This window comes from Tursiops truncatus, chromosome 12, assembly GCF_011762595.2.
Source record: "Tursiops truncatus isolate mTurTru1 chromosome 12, mTurTru1.mat.Y, whole genome shotgun sequence".
In the NCBI taxonomy this organism is placed as follows: domain Eukaryota; kingdom Metazoa; phylum Chordata; class Mammalia; order Artiodactyla; family Delphinidae; genus Tursiops; species Tursiops truncatus.
Genome location: NC_047045.1, coordinates 48,787,876 through 48,810,695, shown reverse-complemented (window position 1 = coordinate 48,810,695; position 22,820 = coordinate 48,787,876). Strand labels below are relative to the sequence as shown.

General features: G+C 39.1%; 1 long non-coding RNA gene and 1 pseudogene across 1 annotated transcript in view; one reads left to right on the top strand and one right to left on the bottom strand.

Moving 5' to 3' along the window:
* The window catches only part of LOC109552810 (uncharacterized), a 98,203-nt gene that overhangs the window by 48,796 nt on the left and 26,587 nt on the right, over nt 1-22,820 (bottom strand). The gene's annotated exons all lie outside the window — the stretch shown is intronic.
* LOC117314492 (pleckstrin homology domain-containing family A member 3 pseudogene) lies at nt 17,369-19,419 on the top strand (annotated as a pseudogene).

The window sequence follows — 22,820 nt, the reverse complement described above, 5'->3', positions numbered from 1 at the left end:
CTCCGGACGCGCAGGCTCAGCGGCCATGGCTCACGGGCCCAGCCGCTCCGCGGCATGTGGGATCTTCCCAGACCAGGGCACGAACCCATGTCCCCTGCATCGGCAGGCGGACTCTCAACCACTGCGCCACCAGGGAAGCCCTGGAATTTTGATACAGATTGCATTGACTCTGTAGATTGTTTGGGTAGTATGAACATTTTAACAGTAGTATTGATTCTTCCAGTCCATGAACATGAAATATCTTTCCATTTATTTGTGTCTTTTTCAATTTCTTTCATTAATGTCTTATAGTTTTAATGTACAGGTCATTCACCTCCTTAGCTAAATTTATTCCTAGGTATTTTATTCTTTTTGATGAAATTATTTTCTTCATTTCTCTTTCTGATAGTTTGTTATTAGTGTATCGAAATGCAACAAATTTTTAAGTATAGATTTTGTATCCTACAACCTTACTGAATTCACTTATTATTTACAAAAGCTTTTAGATTGAGTCATCAGTGACCATTTTACTTCTCCTTTTCCAATTTAGATTCCCTTTATTTCTTATTCTTGTCTGATTGTAGTGGCTAAGACTTCCAATACTCTGTTGAATGAAAGTGACAAGAGTGGGTATCCTTGTCTTGTTTCTGATCTTATAGGAAAAGTTTTCAGCTTTTTGCCATTAAGTGTGATATTATCTGAGGGCTTGTCATATATGGACTTTATTATGTTGAGATATGTTCCCTCTAAACCTGCTTTGTTGAGAGTTTTTATTATAAATGGATATTGGATTTTGTTAAGTGCTTTTCCTGCAACTATTGAGATGATCATAAGATTTTTATCTTTCATTCCGTTAACGTGATGTATCATACTGACTGATCTGCAGATGGTGAACCATTCTTGCATCCCTGGAATAAATCCCATTTTTTCATGTTGTATGATCCTTTTACTGTATTGTTGAATTCAGTAAAATTTGCTTATAACTTGTTGAGGATTTTTTCATCTATATTCATCAGTGATATTGGCCTGTAATTTTGTTTTCTGGTGGTATCCTTGACTGGTTTTGGTATCAGGATAATGCTGACCTCATAAAATGAGTTCAGAAGCATTTTTTCCTTTTTTATTTTTTGGAAATGTTTAAAAAGGATTGGTATTAATTTTTCTGTAATGATTGGTAAAAGTCAGCAGTGAAGCTGCCTGGTCCTGGACTTTTGTTTGTTCAGAGGTTTTTGATTATTGGTTCAATCTCCATACTAGTAATTAGTCTCTTAAGACTTTTTTATTTCATCAAGATTCAGTCTTGTTGGTTCTATGTTTTCAGGGATTTATCCATTTCTTCTAGGTTGTCTAATTTGTTGGCATATAATTGTTCATAGAAGTATCTTATCACTCTTTGTATTTCTGTGGTATCAGCTGTAATATCTCCTCTTCCATTTCTGATTTGACTTGAGTCCTTTCTCTATTTTTCTTGGTGAGTCTAGCTAAAGGCTTGCCAACTTTGTTTACCTTTTCTGATAAACTAGTTCTTAGTTTTCTTGATCTTCTCTATAGTCTTTTTAGTCTCTATGTCATTTACTTCTGCTCTAACCTTTGTTATTTCCTTCCTTCTTCTAAGTTTGGGGTTCGTTTGTTCTTCTATTTCTAGTTCCTTGTAAATTGTTAAGTTTAGGTTGTTTATTTGAGGCATTTCTTGAGGTAGGTATTTATTACTATCAACTTCCCTCTTGGAACTTAAAATGTAGCTTTTCCTGCATTCCACAAATTTTGGTATGTTATACAGATTTCTCCTGCTATTCAAAACTAGAGCATTCCTATGAAAGCTTTCATATGCTAAAACAGCATAAAGCAAAGAAACAATTATTTTTTTTTTTGTAAGAGCAAAAATCCTCTTCAGATTTCTTTCTGTTAGCGAAACAAAAACTAATGTAGGTCTTTCATAAAAGTGAAGTGGAATGAAGTAAACTTTTGAAAACTGGAGGAAACCTGTATTTCCATTTTCATTTGTCTCAAGGTATTTTTAAATTTCTCTTTTGGTTTCTTCTTTGACCCATTGGTTGTTCAACAGTATGCTGCTTAATCTCCACGTATTTATGAATTTTCCAATTTGCTTTGTGTAATTAAGTACATGATAAATACAATACAGTAATAGCAGGGGATTTAATACCCCAGTTACATCAATGGATATATTATTCTGACAGAAAATCAATAAGGAAATATTGGTCTTAAATGACACGTTAGACCAGATGAACTTAACAGATATATGCAGAACATTCCATCCAAAAGCAGCAGAGTACACATGCTTCTCAAGTGCATGTGGAACATTTTCCAGGAGAGATCATAGGTTAGGTTACAAAACAAGTCAATAAATTTAAGATGATTAAAATCATATCAAGTATCTTTTCCAACCACAGTGGTATGAACTTAGAAATTAATTACACAAAGAAGCCTGTTGCTATATTTTCTAAAGTTGATGCACATTTTTCATTCTGACATTTCTTTTTATAGTATTCCAAGTTCAATCCCATTTTTTTTTATTTCCATGCTGTATGCTTGCTTCATTTCTGTTTATGTTTTGTTGGCATATGTTCTTAACTCTATTTTTAAAGTTGACAGTAAGTAATATTCTTTCATGTTCTAATATGTTTTCCTTTTGCCCTCACACTTAACTGACAGACTAGCTGGGGTAAGATTTCTAGGTTCAAAATAACTTTGTTCAGAATTTCAAAACTTTACTTCTTGGCCTCTAATATATATTGCTGGTGAGAAGTCTGACAACAATCAGATTCACATCCCTCTGTTTGTAAACTGTTTCATATTCCCTGGAAGCTTTGAATGTCTTCTTTATATTCTAAATTGTAAGCCTTCATTAAGTTAGGCCTAGAATGTATACAGCTTCATTCATTCCATTTGGTCATTAATCAACTCTTTTAAAAGTTCTTCATCTCTGACAACTCTTCCTGCAGTCTTTCTGTATTATTCCCTCCCACTCATTGTCTCTGTTCTCTTCTTAATGTAAATCCTATTAGATAAATATCAGACCATCTAGATTGCCCTCTATACCTCTCCCTTTTTCTCTTTGCCTTTATTCTTCTACCTTATCAACAATTTACCAACTTTATCCTTTAACCCTTCTATTTGATTTCTATTTTACTGATCATACCTTTAATTTAGAATAAACACTTGTCCTCTGGTTGATTATTTTACATACCAGCCAATTTTAATTCTATGAAGGGGCTATTTTATGGAATACTCCAAATGTACAAATTAAAACTTTTTTATCTTTTTTTCACTTGAAAAAGATTAAGCATTAGTATTTTCTCTGTATTGATCCATGTCTTTTTCTTTCATGCTTTTTATTTTACTCAAATATATGTGCATTCTTGATTTCCCACTTGTATTTATAAATCATTTATTATGCTTACAGGCATTAAACATTGGCTCCCCTAACTTTTTCATAGTTCTGCCATTCCAAGAGGCTTCTCTGTGAACTTAAAGACTAGCTTCTTATAAATTCTTAGACATGAAAACCCTGAATAATTACATAATGGGCATTAATCTTGATAGTCCTAACATTCAAAGGGTAATAATGCTGGAACTAGATTAGATGCCCTTACACAATGGCCTGTCAGTGGAAATGTAAACAAGCCAATCTCTGGATGTAGAGTTAGAAATAAAGATAGCCACATATAGGATGGAACCAATAAGATAATTTAAGTTACTGTCTTAGTGACAGTAGTAAAGTAACAACATTAGATTGGAAATCTCAATGCCTGTGCTCTAGGCCTACTTCTGCCACTAACAACTAGCTATAAACCTGTAAGAGAGCCATATACTTCTTGGATTGTAACATGATAATGCTTGAGGCCCTACCTATCCTAAAATTCTATAATAGTAGGAATTTAAGTGTTCATAAATGGTCTTTCTGCTCCTAGGATGTATAACCAAATCTAACGTTAACACCATAGAAATGACATATCAACATATATAACATATCTATATACACATTTATTAAACAGGCACTGTATTTAGTGCTAACACCAATTTTTCTCCTCTCCAGGATACTCTGATTGGTCTTCACATAAACATTTTTTTATCCCACACAACCTACTGATGTTTTTTAATCACATAGAACTCAGAGGAATACTTGAATTACAGTGTATAATATATTCAATCAACAATATGAAACAAAAATAGGGTTTTCAACTGAAACATCCATTTTCATATAAAGCTTTTGTTTTTTCTTCCTAACTAAATCTCACATTATCCAACTCAGCAAACTCACCCTGAACATCTTATTGGTTCAGGTATAGTTGTCATCTTAGAGATCTCTGCCAGTATTCATTGTTTTGCTACTTTTAGTCACGTTGTCACATAGGTCATCTTTCTTACTTTAGATCCAATCACTTCTCTTTTTCATAAAATTGCAAAATGTCCTTCACATTTTCATCAATCAAGAAAACAGATTTAATCTTTATAACTGACAAATATTACATACACAAATGAGAAAAGTTATCATTCTTCCTAGTGTCCACACAATCTAGTTTTATATCCTATAAATAACCAAGATTATCGAGTATATATTTCCTGATTATTTAATAAGAACATTTTTTAATTTAATAACTCTGATATATGGTTTACAAACCTTCTTTAAATACATTACCTCATTTGAGTCTTTGAATTTGTCTGGGACATAAAAAGGAAAATATAATTCTCACTTTACAGATTGAGGAGGTGAGGCAAGAAGGTGCAGAAGGATGAACTACAATTATATCCCAGGATTCCAGGAGCCAATTCTGATAATATTTTCTGCATACTCCCACTACCAAATTTTGCATTCCATTTTTCATCTTTTTCTAATGTCCACTCAACTTCAGTACCTATTTTCTACAAATCTTTTTATTCCAAACTTCTTTCATTCATTAAGTAAACATTAATCAGCTCCTACCATGTGTCAAACTGTGCTAGATACTAAAGCAGAGCTTGGACTAGTGAAGAAAAAGCATTAATCAAATAATGACAAAAGAAAAATGAATATTGCAACTGTGACAAATGCTGTAAAGTAGAAGCACCTTGTGTCATCAGACCCTGTACTTAGGAGATTTGATATAGTCAGAAGGGTCAGGAACGTCCATCCTGAAAGAGTTTAACATTTGAGGCTTGGTTGAACAATGAGGCAGAATTTACTAGATAAGAAGAGAAAGAGAAAACAACACATGCAAAAACCGTTAGCAGTAGGAAGCAAGCATGGTAAGTGAGGAGTAAAGAAAGAAGCCCAATGTGATGGATTCAAGAGATGGAGGAGAACACAGTTTGAGATGAGACATAAGAAGAAATGGAGACCAGGCTCTGCAGGGTTTTAAAGCCAACGTTTATGAGTTTTGTCTTTATCCAAAAAGCAATGGGATTGTATTATTTAATTTAATGAAATATACAAAGTAGGCAAATCCGTAGAGACAGAAGGTAGATTAGTAGTTGTCAGGGGCTGAGGGAAGAGGAGAATGGAGTGTGACTGCCAATAGATACAAGTTTCCATTTTGAGAAGAAAAAGATATTTTAAAATTAGTGACGATAATTGCACAACTCTGTGAATACACTAAAACCTACCAAATTACATACTTTAAAAAGGGTGAATTTTATGGTATGTAAATTATATCTTGATAATGTTATTATTAAAATAATAACAGTGGAAAAGTATTAAAGATTTTAAAAGGGAATTCTCTGATAAGATTAGAGTTTTAAAAGGATCACTCTGGCTTCAGTGTGAAAAAATAGATCTGCGAGTAGAGAAAGGAGGCTATTATAATAATACAAGTGAGAGAAATTTAGAAAGGAAAACCAATAGAGCTTAATTATAGATTTAGTATTGGAGACAAATAAAAAGAGATGTCAAAGTATAGTCCCTAGTTTTCTAGCTTGAACAAGGAAATGGATGTTGGTACTGTTCACTGACATTGTGGTACTGGAGGGTGATCAGATTTTGAGGGGGAGAGGATTGGATGTTGAGTTCAGTCTTTTATTATATTGAGTTTGAGGTTCCCTGGAGAGATGTCAAATACAAAAATTAAGATATATCAGTCTGAAACTCAGAGTAGAGTTTTTAGTAAAGGGAAAAAGGATGAGTCTTCTGCATACAAATTAAAATAATAGACATGGATACAGAGAAACAACTTGGGAAGAGAATACATAGGGTAAGAAGAGAAGAGGGCTACGACCAACCTTAGAGGAACTCCTAAGGTTGGTCATAGAGTACTGTTGGTCATAGAGTACAAGTTTGCAGTGGAAAAATAAAAATAAACAGAAGGCAGAGAAACAGGGATAAAACCAAGAGAGTGTTCTGTCAAAGAGGACAAGGAGAGCATTCAATCACCTCTATGATAGCCCTCACACTATTTGATTCTTTCCTAGCTTCTCTGCTAGATTATGAGTTTTTTGAAGGCAGACATATTTTCTTCTTGCATTTTACTTAGTATTGGGCCCATAGCAAGCAGTCAATGAACATGTGTGGTTTGCAAATAAATGTTTGAATTTGCTGTTTAGTGAAAAAAGTGTTACACTGATAGCTCATAATTTTATGCCAGAAAAATTTTAGTGGAACAGACAGAAGTTCCCGTTTTTCCTGACTAAACAAAGATATCTCTAACTCCACAGAATAACACAAGTAAATGGCATAAACAGAGCTCAATGAAAATGACTAGCAGTAGTAATAGTCTAGCAGCAATGGTGGTAAAAGCAGAAACACTTGCACGATAAAATCAAGGCTTAAATAAAATGAAAAAGGAGTCTGAAGGGCTACAGAGTCAAGATATTTCCAGAGCTAGATTTTTTAGGGAAAAAGACAGCCAACTCAGTGAGCAGAAACAAAATGCAAGGAGGCTGAGGAAGACATAAATCTGTGAACCATGGCTGCAATTTGGCTCCCACCCACCCAGGATTCTGAAAGATGTGACCAGTCTGTACTGAGAGAATTGTTAATAAACAAGCTCACCTGTATAAAAGGTACATAAAAATCAGCAGTATATTCATAATTACACATATATACACATACCAAGGTTAACTACTTACTTTATAAGCCATTTACATTGTTCTTTTAATTTGATTCCTTTGTTTCCTAATATCCAGGAGCTTGTGGAAAGCCTACTGACCATAACCTTGATGCCCAAGCAGGGATTTCCCCAGAATGGATGAATTCATCTTCTTCACAGCTGCCATGAGGAACTTTGGGCATGCCAGCTAATACTACTTGGAGAATAATACTGAATGTTAGGGAGATCTTCAGGGGATTGTTGTGGCAGAGATTACTGCTGTACATTTGCATAACACAATGAATATTTTGGGGGGACAGATGCTACTCTACAAAAGTTTGTCCTGATTTATATTTCTACTGATGTATGTGGGAATTCTACACACCTATTTATAGCTGGACTGAAAATTTTACACTACCCAAACTTTGTTGGGCAGCCCTTATCAGTTGGGGCTTGGCAAGTTAAAAACAAAAATCTATGATCTCCATTTAGAAAATCCATCATGTCCTTTTCCCTCATTCCAACCTTGTCTCAAAGTTTCACAAATCACACATCACAGCAAGGAGTTTGAAATCTCCCATAAGCCTAATCTTGTCATCTTCTCTTGCTCTTATTTCACATATTTCTTTGCTTTATCTCTTGTCCCAGAAGTCTGTAGTATACCTACTTCTAGTAGCTTTATTTTTAAACCTTTTAGAGAAGCAGTAACTTATTCTCTTAATCTAATTCTTCTTATATGAAAATTAGTCAATAACGCTCCCATTTATACCCCATCATTACCCTTTCCATTTGCAAGCACATTGCATAATAACATGTTCTAGACTTTTCTGCTATCCTGCAGCAGTAAGACTGCTTTTTTCTTTATTATAAAATCTTTGTATCTCATAATTTTCTTCTGTCACCCATGCTGTGGATGTTTTGTTTCTAATGCTACTCGCCTACAGGCACAGACACTCAATTTTCATTTCCTTTTCTTGTCTGACTTTGTCCAAATTTATCTGGATGATCATTTCTTCTCCTATTTTTCCCAAAACAGAAATATAAAAGTAAATACAGGTACTGCATTTTCAGTTTACTTTCCATTTATGTGGAAAGCCTAGAAGCTTAACCCACAAAAGCAAGCATTCTTAAATTTTTGTTCAGATCAGTTCTCTTGGCTATCAGCACCATCACTGTAACTTGGAAACTAGTTTCGTGGCAGAACTGTGCTGATCAGTCTTTCCTTCACTTGCCAGAGGCCTGAGTGCTAGTCAGATGTGGGAACCATTAATTTTGGCCACCATGGGTCAGACAGAGCAGCTACTGGGCTGCTCTCCTCTACTGCCTCCGGTGGAAGAGTCAGCAGGAGAGGGGCTATGAATTAGTACTTCCGCAGCAGTAAAGGGCTCCACAAAAACAGGTCAATCAGCAAGCAGTCTGGGGAAGTTATGTATGTTATTTACTCCATAGAAATCCAAATAAGGAAATCTAAGACTCTGAGAAGTACTGCAATAAAGAATGTTATTCCCCTTGGTTTAACTTTGAATTTCCTACTCTTCTTAATTTGAGATCATTTTTTGTGTTGTGCACATGTGTAAAAACTATTAACGTTTAGTGAATCAAGCTTCAAGAGACAATCCTCTGGAAATTTTTAGATTAAGAACCAAGGCCAATTCTTATGCATCTAAGATTAATAGCCTTTAGACCAGGGGACAAATCTTTCCAGGACAAGATTTTCTCATGTTGCTTTTCTCCTCAGACTTCTACAAGAAGTTTCATTTATTACATAAACCTACATTTTTCAAGGTGCTCCCCCTATAAACTGCCTCCACTCTACCCAAAATGTGATATTCTAAAGTCAGCAGATCAGTGTTCAAATCCCAGCTCTGTTATTTACCAGCCATTGGGCAATTAATTTAATCCCTTTTAGCCTCAGTTTGCTCCTCTGTAGAAGTGAGAACAGGTTTTCCCTAATATTAGCACAGCCTAAGGCAAAAGGATAAATGAGGGCCAACATAGCATATGTCTAAATACCTAAAAGTTATCAGATAGACTATGCCCCCTACCTTCCTGTTTTCCACTCAGCCTCCCCCTCCCCCCTACTCCTCAAGTCTGCTCCTCTAGAATGTGCTCACCACCCAGAGGCCAGAGAGGCACTTTGCTCTCCCTGAGCCTGCCCCTGCCTCCCTGAAAGCCTGGGTGGGAGTATAGATCTTTTGGGGCCAGAAAGGTAGAAACTTCCCAGGCCTCCTAGCTGATGATTGGAGTGCCAGAGGGATATCCTTCTGACTCAGGATTTACAGAAGACTCTAAGCATCTACCAAAACTAGACCATCCAAGGAGAGGGAGTGAAATAGGGAGGAAGAGAATGCAGCTATGTGGGGATCTTAGTCTGCCTAGACAGCCACTTTGGTGTCTGGACAGCTGGATGTAACCAAGAGCACCAATTCTTTCTCTAGTTTCCCAGGGCAGAAAATGTGACAACACACACACACACACACACACACACACACACACACACACACACACTCAGCCTAGCATCCTCTGGCCTGGGACAGCCATTTTGGCTAATGCATTTATTTCCCATAATTCTTGTGTAGTCAAATTAATTTCAAACATAAAAGAGAAAAAAATAAAAGAAAATCTTAGCTTGAAATGGAAAAACTTTCTTTGTGTATCAATATCTGTGATTTGCAGTGTTTGCTAAGGCTCAGAGCATTGACTGGGTACACCTCTTACTCATGTCTAAGGGCAGGAATGATTGTGATAATTGTAACTATCTCATAGAATTAAGGGGAATTAAATATGATAATGCATATGAACTATGATTTATACCATTATCAAAATCAGGAGTAACTTCTCTAAGCTTGGCTTCTAATTCTCGTTGGGAAAAAAGGTAATGAAGCTGTATCTTTAGAAAATGAACAAACCTGGAGGCCAGTCAGTGTTATTTCATTGTTCAACCATTTCAAGACATTTAGGGATTATAGCACTGTATTGAACTCTGCGCTTTAAAGATGATCAATTTTCTCATAATGTTGAAGAATAACAAGATACTCCAACTCTGTGAGAGTAAGCACTAGGCTTGCCTTCAATTGACTGTCTGCTTTATTGGAGTGGGGGAAACAAACTCCTTATAATCTCTCTTAGAAATGATAAGCAGAGATGACATTCAAGCAAACATGATGATCTCATATGGAATATTTTTAAGCAGCAGTTCCCTCCCTGATCTTTCACATTAATTAAACAAGTAGGTTGGTTCAATTTTTCGACAAAGAGTTTGCATGAAACTTTATAAATATTATATATCCCAGTTGTGACAATGATACAAAATTTATCTTTCTAAAAAACAAGCACACAGATGGGACTGACTTGAGGTACAACTTGCTAATCTCATACCAGAGAAGAAAAACCTATATTGTATAAGAATATAGTTATAAGAATAACTATATTGTGAGTACTGCAGGGCTTCAGGCCTCTGAAACGGAATTTGACCAAGGATATTCTGAGCAAATGGATAATACTTTATATGATATATATGCTATATGTTCACCTTACCTATAAGATTCTTACACAAAGTCTTCAATCACGCCAGCTACCTACTGAAGACCCCATGTTCACTGCCACCACTAAACCCTCTAAAATTTATCCATGCTTCATGATGTCCTCCCACCCAAACGTCTTTTAGGAAAACTTTGCCCTGATAGTCTCCTCTGGACTTCTTTCTCACGCCTTTGGTCTCTAATTTTTTTTAACGTCACATGTGTATATTTTACCTTGCTATTGACATTTTAAATTACTTAAGAATAGAGAACAGGGGGGATTCCCTGGTGGCAGAGTGGTTGGGAATCCACCTGCCAACGCAGGGGACATGGGTTCGAACCCTGGTCTGGAAAGATCCCACATGCCGCAGAGCAACTAAGCCCGTGCACCACAACTACTGAGCCTGCGCTCTAGAGCCCGCAAGCCACAGCTACTGAGCCCATGTGCCACAACTAATGAGACCCACACACCTAGAGTCTGCGCACCGTAACAAGAGAAGAAGCCACTGCAATGAGAAGCCCGTGCACCACAATGAAGAGTAGCCCCCGCTCACCACAACTAAAGAAAGCCTGCACACAGCAACGAAGACCCAACACAGACATAAATAAATAAATAAATAAATAAATAAATAAAGATTCAACTCAAGGGCTACTTAAAAAAAAAAAAAGAATAGAGAACAGAAATCAAATGACTTTGTACCCTCCCAGAGTGCCTAGCATAGTGCTAATGGCTTCACTCTAACACAAAAGAACTAGTTAGTACATGGCAGACCTCAAAGGTCTGCATAATTAATTGGTGCCTAACCCGTTTTTTTTATTTCCAGAAGTAAGGTTAGACAACATAGCAGGCTATTTGAGCTCTGCTTTGTCCAACATGCTGTCAGACACCTGACAAATACAGAGATATGAACTAGGTAACATGAACCCTCAAATAATTAAGGGGTTTAGTGTGTATGTGTTCCTATAATGAATAATTAACAGAAGCAATTTGAGAGACTCACCACACTAATGCAGTGGGAGATGCAGTTGGATTTGATTTCCCTTTATGTTTCCTTTAAAGCATTCACACACCAGCCACCATCTTTTATACCACGGTTATAGGTATGTCATGTCTGGAGCCTCTGAGGTAGAAATTATGACAGTTGTTCTAGAAGCAGTGATAGAAAGATAATTAAAAAATAATTAACAAGAATAATTAGCATGGGGCCAAAGGAGGAGAGCTTTTATTTTATCAGCTAGATTGATGTGATTAAATGTATACAGAACACAGCTAGAAAAGTAACTTTACGTGGCAATATGGAAGAAACAACAATTTTTCATTTTTATTTTATTTTCCTGCTATTCCTTCCCCACCCCACCGAAAGTCAGCAAGAAGTAGTTGCTGTGATCCTCACTGCCTTTAGAAAAATTCCATTGAGCACCTCTCACAACATATCTCCGTTTGACCGAACAGCTCAAATGAAAACACAGAAATGGAACATCAGGATCTGTCAACATAATGCTTCTGGGGGTTGTGTATTAGGTGATTACTTTGGCACTAGCTAAGCAGAAAAGACGGAAGAAGGTAAAGGCAGTAAGCAGCAATAGAATTTTTACTTGTTTTTGTTTATCATGTTTTACTTTCCTGAGACCAAGACTAAACTATGACAGTAAAAGAACAGAGGCATTAACACTCATTTTTAGCCAGTAAGGTGTTCCCAGCACTGATTGTCTTATAATTGGACAAGACAGCATACAATTTTATCCAGTAATTTCCTGTTACAGGGAAGAAGCTGTATCTGCTCACGAATGGTCCCCTGTTGAGTGAAAAGCCCTGAGTTAAACAAGCCACTCAGCCAGGAAAACACGCTACGCGGTCAGACAGACCGAGCTGAAACAGTAGCTTCTGTCACACACTAGTACAGTTGAGGGGCCTTAGGCAGAATACTTTCTCTCCCTGAATTTAAACTGTCTTCAAAATGGTGATGACAATACCTACCTGGCCTAGAGTCTGCATTATCATATATTTGAATGCTACTCTTTTGTCACAATACTTGTTTTTATTATCAAGTTCCTTAACCTCTCAGAACCTGCTCTCCCACCTGCAAAATGTAGGTAATAATAATCTCATAGGTTTAGGATGAAAATTAAATAAGGTCTCTAAGAAAATTACCTCCCCAAGCTATATCATTTACCAAAACCCACTGAGTAAAAAACTATACAATGTTAGAAGGTAACTTCTTTTTTTTTTTTTTTAAGAGTTTTCACATTGGTACCAGTAGATTTTAATTTTGTAGTTCTCAAACACTTTCGTATCCTATCCCTATTAAGGATAGGGAGCATTTTGATAAATGCTCCCTATCCTTAATAACACCTTTCTATTGATATTTCATTTTATTTTTTTGGCCGCACCACCCAGCATGGGGGACCTTAGTCCCACAACCAGGGATTGAGCCCATGCCCCCTCCACTGGGAGCGCAAGTCTTAACCACTGGACCACCAGGGAAAGTCCCAGCAGGTAACAATTCTTGACTTACATTTATTGAGAGGAAAAATAAAAAAGAAAGGTATGATATAGCTATAGACATAGGCAGCCGAACAATGGCTTTTGTGTATTCCAAAGATCTGAATATAGTAACACTTGGTAATTTTTATTTGTTTACTTGCTTTTTGTTTTGTTCATTTGCTTATTTTTAACATATGCAGGAAACCAAGCTGTGTCCTAAGTACTAGATATTTAAGGCATAAAAATATAGTTAACACATCATCACACAATTCTGTTTCTCCCCGGAACTTGATAGCACTGGGGAATGAGGAAACAGAGTAAAAGAAGTAGGCAAAGCCTTTAACAGCGATTGTAACGGTAGGCAGGAAATAAGTTGTAAGGATATGGCTTCTTCAGATGGGTTTCTCAGACGCAATTTACGTAGAGGACATTTGAGATGGAAAGTGGAGAAAGAACAGGGAGCCAATCACATTAGAGGGTGTGAGAATGGCTGACCTGTCTGAAGTTACGCCACAGAGAGTTTCTGGTAATTTGTGTTAATCATCTCAGGAACCTCACTCCCCAGGAGCCGTGGTTCCCCTGGGGGGGCGGGGCGGGGGTCACTGGATTTTAACAGAACCCAGTCTTGGCTTGCAGAGCCTTAGAACACTTTACTAGACTCATGGTACCTGTTAGCATGATTCATCAATTCATTTAACAAGTATTTTTGAGCAGCACCCTGTGCCACTCATTGTCCTCCTGGACTTGTGGTCTGGAGGGAGCAGAGGCAGGAACGGGCTCTCTCAAGTCTAGCTCAGATAAATAAACATTAAGAAAGTTTTATATAGATTAAAACCCCCATCACCACAGCCACCAAATCTAATAATACACAGTAGAGAGATTATGAGAGAGGAAGAGATTAAAAGTGCATATGAGTCTTTTCCCTCCAAGCAGGAGATGTGTGCCCTTAGTGGTGTCATATAATTAACTTACTTCTCCTGTGAGTGTTTGGCACCTTGTTATACTGCATGACCCATTAGCTCTGAAAAAGCCCCAGGTATAACTGGTTGCTCCCAACGTGTTAGAACCAAGAATAATTCTCAAATGCTTCCACGTCCAAAAATACTAAGACTAAACATTACAGCTCAGGTGACTGAACTTTAATGACCGTGCCTGGTACACATCACTCAAATATTTATTGACTAAGTATGAACAACAAAAGGTTCTGAGGTAGAAGAGAATGAAGGAAGTTTGTGGACGATAAGGAAACATTTTCAGAAGAAAAAAAGAAGGAACACAGTGTTAGGCAGGCTGGCTGCCTCCATAATCTGGGGCATTCCTCATAGTTCATTCCAATTCTGCCTGAGACTCCCTTCCAAAACATCCTCAACTGTTAAGACAAAAGAAAGCTAATCGTTGGAGGACATTAAAGCTGATTACCAATAGGTTGTATTAACATGCAAAGCAATTAGGAACCACTAAAGAGTATTAACATGATGGCTGATGCTTTGTGTACCAATCATAATTCTGAAACTGTGAAAGTTAACTCCATCTGCAGCCAGCCTTAGGCACTGTGATTCAGGGCTTCAAAAATGATACTTGTCGGAGGAACTTCAAGATGGCGGAAGAGTAAGATGTGGGAATCACCTTCCTCCCCACAAATACATCAGAAATACAACTACATGGGGAACAACTCCTACAGAACACCTGCTGAACGCCGGCAATAGAACTCAGACCTCCCCAAGGGCAAGAAACTCCCCACGTACCTGGGTAGGGCAAAAGAAAAAAATAAAACACAGAGACAAAAGAATAGAGACGGGACCTGCACCTCTGCGAGGGAGCTGTGAAGGAGGAAAAATCTCCACACACTAGGAAGCCCCTTCACTGGGAGAGACGAGGGATGGCACGGGGGAGCTTCGGAGCCATGGAGGAGAGCACAGCAACAGGGGTCCAGAGGGCAAAGCGCAGAGATTCCTGCACAGAGGATCAGTGCCGACCAGCATTCACCAGCCCAAGAGGCTTGTCTGCTCACCCGCCAGGGTGGGCGGGGGCTGGGAGCTGAGGCTCAGACTTCAGAGGTCGGATCCCAGGGAGAGGACTGGGGTTGGCTGTGTGAATACAGCCTGAAGTGGGCTAGTGCACCACAGCTAGCCGGGAGGGAGTCCGGGAAAAAGTATGGAGCTGCCGAAGAGGCAAGAGACCATTTTTCCAGGGTGCGTGAAGGGAGGGGATTCAGAGCACCGCCTAAACGAGCTCCAGAGACAGGCACGAGCCATGGCTATCAGCACGGACCCCAGAGACGGACATGAGACGCTAAGGCTGCTGCTGCCACCACCAAGAAGCCTGTGTGCGAGCACAGGTCACTATCCACACCTCCTCTCCTGGGAGCCTGTGCAGTCCGCCACTGCCAGGGTCCCATGATCCAGAGACAGCTACCCCAGGAGAACACATGGCACACCTCAAACTGTTGCAATGTCATATAGGTCACAGCGGCTGCAGGCTCAGCTCACAGCCGTACCCCTCCCTCTCCCCGGCCTGAGCGAGCCAGAGCCCCCGAATCAGCTGCTCCTTTAACCCCGTCCTGTCTGAGCGAAAAACAGACACCCTCAGGTGACCTACACGCAGAGGCGGAGCCAAATCCAAAGCTGAACCCCGGGAGCTGTGCGAACAAACAAGAGAAAGTGAAATCTCTCCCAGCAGCCTCAGGAGCAGTGGATTAAAACTCCACAATCAGTTTGATGTACCCTGCATCTGTGGAATACCTGAATAGAAAACAAAGCATGCCAAAATTGAGGCGGTGGACTTTGGGAGCAACTGTAGACTTGGGGTTTGCTGTATGCAACCGACTGGTTTCTGCTTTTATGTTTAACTTAGTTTAGTATTTAGAGTTTATTATCATTGGTAGATTTGTTTATTGATTTGGTTGCTCTCTTACTTTTTTTTAAATATATATATTTTTTCCTTTTTCTCTTTCTGTGAGTGTGTATGTATATGCTTCTATGTGTGATCTTGTCTGTATAACTTTGCTTTTACCATTTGTCCTATGGTTCTATCTGTCCGTTTTTGTTTTTGTTTTTTTGTTTTGTTTTGTTTTGTTTTTTTCAGTATAGTTTTTAGAACTTGTTATCATTGGTGTATTTGTTTTTTGGTTTGGTTGCTCTCTTCTTTCTTTCTTTTTATTACTTTATTTTTTTATTTTAATAATTATTTTTTATTTTATTTTTTCGTTCTTTCTTTTTTTCCTCCCTTTTATTCTCAGCCGTGTGAATGACAGGGTCTTTGTGCTCTGGCTGGGCGTCAGGCCTGTGCCTCTGAGGTGGGACAGATGAGTTCAGGACATTGGTCCACCAAGGACCTCCCAGCTCCACGTAATATCAAACAGTGAAAATCTCCCAGAGATCTCCATCTCAACGCCAAGACCCAGCTCCACTCAATGAAAAGCAAGCTACAGTGCTGGACACCCTACGTCAAACAACTAGCAAGACAGGAACACAAGCCCACCCATTAGCAGACAGGCTGCCTAAAATCATAATAAGGTCACAGACACCCCAAACACACCACCAGATGCAGACCTGCCCACCAGAAAACAAGATCCAGCCTCATCCACCAGAACACAGGCACTAGTCCCCTCCTCCAGAAAGCCTACACCACCCACTGAACCAACCTTAGCCACTGGGAGCAGACACCAAAAACAATGGGAACTATGAACCTGCAGCCTGTGAAAAGGAGACCCCAAACACAGTAAGTTAAGAGAAGACAGAGAAACACATAGCAGATGAAGGAGCAAGGTAAAAACCCACTAGACCAAATAAATGAAGAGGAAATAGGCAGTCTACCTGAAAAAGAATTCAGAATAATGATAGTAAAGATGATCCAAAATCTTGGAAATAGAATGGAGAAAATACAAGAAACATTTAACAAGGACCTCGAAGAACTAAAGAGCAAACAAACAATGATGAACAACACAATAAATGAAATTAAAAATTCTCTAGAAGGAATCAATAGCAGAATAACTGAGGCAGAAGAACAGATAAGTGACCTGGAAGATAAAATAGTGTAAATAACTACCCCAGAGCAGAAAAAAGAATGAAAAGAATTGAGGACAGTCTCAGAGACCTCTGGGACAACAATAAACGCACCAACATTCGAATTATAGGGGTCCCAGAAGAAGAAGAGAAAAAGAAAGGGACTGAGAAAATATTTGAAGAGATTATACTTGAAAACTTCCCCAATATGGGAAAGGAAATAGTTAATCAAGTCCAGGAAGCACAGAGAGTGCCATACAGGATAAATCCAAGGAGAAATACACCAAGACACATATTAATCAAACTGTCAAAAGTTAAATACAAAGAAAACATATTAAAAGCAGCAAGGGAAGGAAAGGAAGGCGGGCGAGGAGGAAGGAGCGCCGGGGCGCGGAAGGGAGCAGCGGGGCGGTGGGAGCGCGAGCGGGAGGCCGGCCGCGGTCCCGAATTTGCCGCCGCCTTCGGGGCTCGCCCGGGGATGTCTCAAGGCCCCCAAGCACCACGCGGCGGCCGCCGTCCCGGCCTCTGAGGGCCGCCACGTCCCGGCAGCGCGCGCGGGCTGAGGGCTGCTCTGTGCTGGCTGGGGGCGCCCGGGGAGGGGCCCGGGCGGGCCGGGAGGGGCTGCCCAGGCCCCGCGTTTCCCCCTTCACCGCGGCCGGCGCCAGGCCAGGAGGATGCGCGGCGCCGGGCTCTGAAGCATGGAGGGAGTTCTGTACAAGTGGACCAACTATCTCACGGGTTGGCAGCCTCGTTGGTTTGTTTTAGATAATGGAATCCTGTCCTACTATGATTCACAAGATGATGTTTGCAAAGGGAGCAAAGGAAGTATAAAGATGGCAGTTTGTGAAATTAAAGTCCATTCAGCAGACAACACAAGAATGGAATTAATCATTCCAGGAGAGCAGCATTTCTACATGAAGGCAGTGAATGCAGCTGAAAGACAAAGGTGGCTGGTTGCTTTGGGGAGCTCCAAAGCCTGTTTGTCTGATACTAGGACTAAAAAAGAAAAAGAAATAAGTGAAACCAGTGAATCTCTGAAAACCAAAATGTCTGAGCTTCGCCTCTACTGTGACCTCCTAATGAAGCAAGTTCATACGATCCAAGAATTTGTTCACCATGATGAGAATCATTCATCTCCCAGCACAGAGAACATGAATGAAGCCTCTTCTCTACTTAGTGCCACGTGTAATACATTCATCACAACGCTTGAGGAATGTGTGAAGATAGCGAATGCCAAGTTTAAACCTGAGATGTTTCAGCTGTGCCATCCGGATCCCTTAGTTTCTCCTGTGTCACCTTCTCCTGTTCAAATGATGAAGCGTTCTGTCAGCCACCCTGGTTCTTGCAGTTCAGAGAGGAGTAGCCACTCTATAAAAGAAACAGTGTCTACACTTCACCGACTCTCCCAGAGGCGCCGAAGAACCTACTCAGATACAGACTCTTGTAATGATGCTCTTCTCGAAGACCCAGATAGACCTGTTCACTGTTCCAGAAATACACTTAATGGAGATTTGGCATCAGCAACCATTCCTGAAGAAAGCAGACTTATGACCAAAAAAAAATCTGAATCGGAAGATCCTCTTCCATCATTCTCTTCCTGAGGAAACGGAAGTGTCCAACTTCCTCTAAGTATTGCTATGCAAAAGCTGCTGTAATTAAACTATATTATAGGGAGTAATTTTTCCCTTAGGATTTCTCTGCACTTTATAGAATATTGTAAAACAAACAAAAAACAACCCACATACCTTTGAAGTGTATTTTATCTTTATATAGTTTATTTGCAAGAGTATTTTCTTAATAACTTCACAGTATGAATGTGCATCTTTTTTTTTTTTTGAACAAATGATGGTGTAACATTTTGACATCTGTAAGGACAAATGTAGATATTTTTCTAAAATACTGTGAGGGACTGACATCTTAGTCAGTGTGTATTGTAGCTTATAAACATGAAATCTTATAAACCTAAGGTTTCAGTTTGACAGAAGTGTGATATATGTAACTTGTGCCATGGACCAAATGGTCACTTTACCCCAGCTGAAAGTGAGTTACGGTCGCAGCTTGATGGTGTTTGTATTATATTCCTTTAAGCAAAAAGGAAACATTTAATATTCGAAATATTTTTACCCCAAATACCATGACATTGAGGATTTTTTAAAAACGAGATCGTGCTGTCCTTTGTATATGAAGTTGACACTACTGATTTATCAATACCAAATATTGGGTTAAAGTATTTAATTTTTACTTATTTATTTTTCTGTTGCATCAGAAAAAATGATTGCATCCTAACTTTTATGACCTACCAAATTTAAGATGTGTATACCTTGTTATTTACATTGTTCTAGAAAAGAGGTTAATATTGTAGTGACCTTGCTCACTTCCACCAGAGAAATAAATGACTTGCAATGGAAGAGGATTTTAGTGCTTTTTTCCGAAAATAGACGTAAGCTGCTGTTGTAAGGTATTAATGTTTGCAGCTCTTTAGACTATCTAGACATTTTTTATTTACGAATACTTATAAAAAAGGAATCTGTCAAGGTGACTGCCCTACATAACTTGAGAATGGCATTATTTAATTAAAGAACAAATAGCATTTTTTGGTAGTGCCTGTCCATACCTATTGTCAGTGTTTGCTTTGTAAACTGTTTTTTCAGTTCACTTTGGAGTGATGGTTTTTCCAAGGTTTTGGATGAGGAGCACTTTAAAACAAACTGGTTTGGTGTTTTTAAGTTAATCATATGTTTAATAAATATGTGGTTTTTGCATTCAAACTCAAAAAAAAAAAAAAAAAAGCAGCAAGGGAAAAACAACAAATAACATACAAGGGAATCCCCATAAGGTTAACAGCTGATCTTTCAGCAGAAACTCTGCAAGCCAGAAGGAATTGGCAGGACATATGTAAATTGATGAAAGGGAATAACCTACAACCCAGATTACTCTACCCAGCAAGGATCTCATTCAGATTCAACAGAGAAATTAAAACCTTTAAAGACAAGCAAAAGCTAAGAGAATTCAGCACCACCAAACCAGCATTACAATAAATGCTAAAGGAACTTCTCTAGGCAGGAAACACAAGAGAAGGAAAAGACCTACAATAATAAACCCAAAACAATTAAGAAAATGGTAATAGGAACATACATATCGATAATTACCTTAAATGTAAACAGATTAAATGCTCCAACCAAAAGATATAGACTGGCTGAATGTACACAAAAACAAGATCCTTATATATGCTGTCTACAAGAGACCCACATCAGACTTAGGGACACATACAGACTGAAAGTGAGGGGATAGAAATATATATTCCATGCAAATGGAAATCAAAAGAAAGCTGGAGTAGCAATTCTCATATCAGAAAAAATAGACTTTAAAATAAAGACTATTACAAGAGACAGAGAAGGACACTACATATGATCAAGGGATCAATCTAAGAAGAAGATATAACAATTGTAAATATCTATGCACCCAACACAGGAGCACCTCAACATATAAGGCAAATACTAACAGCCATAAAACGGGAAATCGACAGTAACACAATCATAATGGTGATCTTTAACACCCCACTTTCACCAATGGACAGATCATCCAAAATGAAAATAAATCAGGAAACACAAGCTTTAAATGATACATTAAACAAAATGGACTTAATTGATATGTATAGGACAGTCCATCCAAAAACAACAGAATAAACTTTCTTCTCAAGTGCTCATAGGATAGATTATAGCTTGGGTCACAAATCAAGCCTTGGTAAACTTAAGAAATTAAGGAAACACTCTCACTTACCATTGCAACAAAAAGAATAAAATACCTAGGAATAAACCTACCTAAGGAGACAAAAGACCTGTATGCAGAAAACTGTAAGACACTGATGAAAGAAGTTAAAGATGATACAAATAGATGGAGAGATATACCATGTTCTTGGATTGGAAGAATCAACATTGTGAAAATGACTATACTATCCAAAGCAATCTACAGATTCAACGCAATCCCTATCAAACTACCAGTAGCATTTTTCACAGAACTAGAACAAAAACTTTCACTATTTGTATGGAAACACAAAAGACCCCGAATAGCCAAAGGAATCTTGAGAATGAAAAACGGAGCTGGAGGAATCAGGCTCCCTGACTTCAGACTATACTACAAAGCTACAGTAATCAAGACAGTATGGTACTGGCACAAAAACTGAAATATAGGTCAATGGAACAGGATAGAAAGCCAGAGATAAACCCACACCCATATGGTCACTTTATTTTTGATAAGGGAGGCAGGAGTGTACAGTGGAGAGAAGACAGCCTCTTCAGTGAGTGGTGCTGGGAAAACTGGACAGCTACATGTGGAAGAATGGAATTAGAGCACTCCCTGGATCCATACACAAAAATGAACTCAGGATAGATTGGGGGCCTAGGTGTAGGGCCAGATACTGTGGAACTGTTAGAGGAAAACATAGGCAGAACACTCTATGACATAAATCACAGCAAGATCCTTTTTGGCCCACCTCCTGGAGAAATGGAAATAGGGACAAGGATGGGAAAGTGGGACCTGACGAAACTTGGGAGCTTTTGCACGGCAAGGGAAACCACAGACAGGGTGGGAGGACAACCCTCAGAATGGGAGAGAATATTTGCGGGTGAAGCAACTGACAAAGGATTAATCTCCAGAGTTTACAGACAGCTCATGCAGCTCAATGTCAAGAAAGCAGACGACCCAGTCCAGGGATAGGCAGAGGACCTAAATAGACATTTCTCCAGGGAGGATATGCAGATTGCCAACAAACACATGAAAGAGTGCTCAACATCATTAGTTATTGGAGAAATGCAAATCAAAGCTGTGGTGAGGTGTCATCTCACACTGGTCAGGGTGGCCATCATCAAAAAGACTACAGACAGTGAATGCTGAAGAGGGTGTGTGTGGCGGGGGGGCCCTCTTGCACTGTTGGTGGGAATGTAAATTGATGCAGCCACTATGGAGAATAGTATGGAGGTTCTTTAAGGGACTGGAAATGGAACTGCCATACGACCCAGTGGTTCCGCTACTGGGCATATGCCCTGAGAAGACCATAGTTCAAAGGGAGTCGTGTACTACAATGTTCATTGCAGCTCTGTTTGCAGTGGCCAGGACATGGAAGCAACCTGGGTGTCCATTGACAGATGGAGGGATGGAGAAGATGTGGCACACATATACAATGGAATATTACTCAGCCATAAAAAGAAGTGAAATTGAGTTATTTGTAGTGAGGTGGATGGAACTGAAGTCTCTCATACAGAGTGAAGTAAGTAGGAAAGAGAGGGACCAATATCATATGCTAACACTTGTATATGGAATCAAAAAAAATGTTCATGAAGAACCTAGGGGCAGGACAGGAATAGACATGCAGACCTACTAGAGAATGGACTTGAGGACATGGGGAGTGGGAAGGGTAAGCTGTGACAAAGTGAGAGACTGGCATGGACATATATACACTACCAAACGTAAAACTGATGGCTAGTGGGAAACAGCCGCATAGCACAGGGAGATCACCTCAGTGCTTTGTGACCACCTACGGAGTGGGATAGGGAGGGTGGGAGGGAGGGAGACGCAAGAGGGAAGAGATATGGGGATATATGTATATGTATAGCTGATTCATTTTGTTGTAAGGCGGAAACTGGCACACCATTGTAAAGCAATTATACTCCAATAAAGATGTTAAAAAAAAATGATACTTGTCAATACCCTTTACCTGTGGCCTCTTCACATGATGAAATTCCAGGCCTGTACCAACCAAATGGCCACCTCCCACTTTCCTTAGTCTCCTATGATTGGCTGAGTGTCATCA